Here is a 2,148-nt window from a genome sequence, read left to right on the forward strand (position 1 = left end):
CAAAACAAAATATATATAGCAATGAAAAGTTTAAGGATCAAATTTAATATAATCAGCAAATAATGACATTTCTAAATTTCTCACAACTTTCGAAAAGTCTTTCCCGTCCAAATTTTTTAGGAAAACACTTTCCTGAAAATCAAGCCAAATTTTTCTTTGACTGGAAAGTGTTTTCCATTTACCATCTTTCCTAACGGCAAACAAATATAAGAAAGTGTGGAAAGTGATTTCCTGGAAATCATTTTCTGGAAAACAAACACAACAAAAAAGAAAAACCCTTTTTTCTAAAAACCAAGCTAAATTTTTCTTTGATTGAAAAGTGTTTTTCGTTGACCAATTTTTTTTAATAGCAAACAAATACGGGAAAGTTTGGAAAGTGGTTCTAGAAAACAAATATGGCCTTGATATAGTGTTATTTTCCTCTAGTTTTTGAGAATCCAAACAGCCTGTGTTTTTGTACCCAGTCATTTTTTTTTAAAGAAGTAAGCGGAAACTGAGTTTTTTGAACAATAAAATAAAATTAATGGATTTTAATTAGTTTTCACCACAAATTGCAACTTCTTCTGATTTACTTGTAATTAACGGGAACATTCTCATTAAAATTAAATGCATGTTCAATATTTGTTGTAACTAACCACAAAGCTTTTTCTTTCTTTCTTGTTTTCTCTCGATATCCCTTCTAAGCTTCTTGAACTTTATGAGTAGTGTTTTTCCCCAAGTCAATATACTTTGAAGGTCACGCATTGATCAATACTTAACATATTTATTTTTTCATTCCCTTTCACTTCTTAATCATTATCATCTTTACCTACAAATAATAAAATAGATTCTGCAAGTATTAGTACGTTATTTGAATCTTTTTTCAAAATCACTTCTTATAAATGCACATGCATTAATTTTCAAGCTTTAAACTCTCTACCCTAAAACTTCACTGTCTCTCTTGCTTTCTTTTTTGATCAATCCTTCTCTTCATTTGTTTCAAATATCCAAAAAGATATAATTTGACAGATCATTATTTTATACACACACATTTGCTTCAAAAGATTTGCATGATTATATATCTTTCCCCTTCTTTAATTATGTCCATGTTGATGAATTGAAAAGATGCTAGCTAGTATTAACCTATGACGTTGAAACGATTTCTGTAAATGGATAAAATTGATTGTTTTTGTATTGGTTGAATCCACAGTTATATTTGTTCCTCCAAGTAATTGATATCATTGATTATTCTCTTTTGTTAAATATTTTAAAAGATATCATGGAAGGTTTTGAATCTTTAAATAAGGTTGCTTAGACAAAGAAAATATTGCATATATTTTGTGATCTATACATTAAGGCCATTGATATGAGAATTAGACCTAATACTCATTTCGATAAAACAGGGTGAGAATTTCTTATAACATCATTCAAAGAACAAAATGGTCATACGTTAACTAAAACACAAGTAAAAACAAATGGGATAAATTCAAAAAGGATTGGAGGATATTGACAAAGCTGGTTTTTATAACTTGTGTTAGCTGGAGTAGTAAATTAGGAACAATATCAGCTAGCAATGAGTAGTAGAAAGCAAAAATTCAGGTCAATTCCTCATCATCCTAACAATTTCATTTCTTGTTATTAAATTTAAAAAAAATGTTCAATTCATGATCCTTCATTACTTACTTTTACTTATTCTATGTAGAAAATAAGAGGAGCCAAAAATTTAGACAAAACAATATTGAACCATTTTTTAAGATTAAATTTAACTAAATGTTTTTCAACATTGTCGCAATAAGAGAGTTTGTATGGGCTCCGTTATCAGGAGTGCTTGGTAGCAATGATCTCATTCTTGGCACAAGCAAAGCCAACATTGATGGTATTGATTTCGAAGAAGAAAATGGTGATTCAAAGGAGAATGGGATTCCAAATTTGGACACTAGCATATCTTGAATGGTCGGTGGGGTGAATATGTCAAGCAACAATCACACAAAGGACAATGGTAAAAGAAAAGAACAAGATCCTTCTGAGGTTCGAGGTAGAAAGAAGAAAACATCTGAAGTTGGTGTTCAGTTGCTATCAAGGTAGGATCAACTACTTGAGAGCATGTCGACTGAGAGTGATTCAACTTTGAATATGGATCAGGAAGGCTGTAGTATTTCCAAGGTGATG

Source organism: Populus euphratica, unplaced genomic scaffold (genome assembly GCF_000495115.2).
Source record: "Populus euphratica unplaced genomic scaffold, PopEup_1.0 scaffold1048.1, whole genome shotgun sequence".
Lineage (NCBI taxonomy): Eukaryota > Viridiplantae > Streptophyta > Magnoliopsida > Malpighiales > Salicaceae > Populus > Populus euphratica.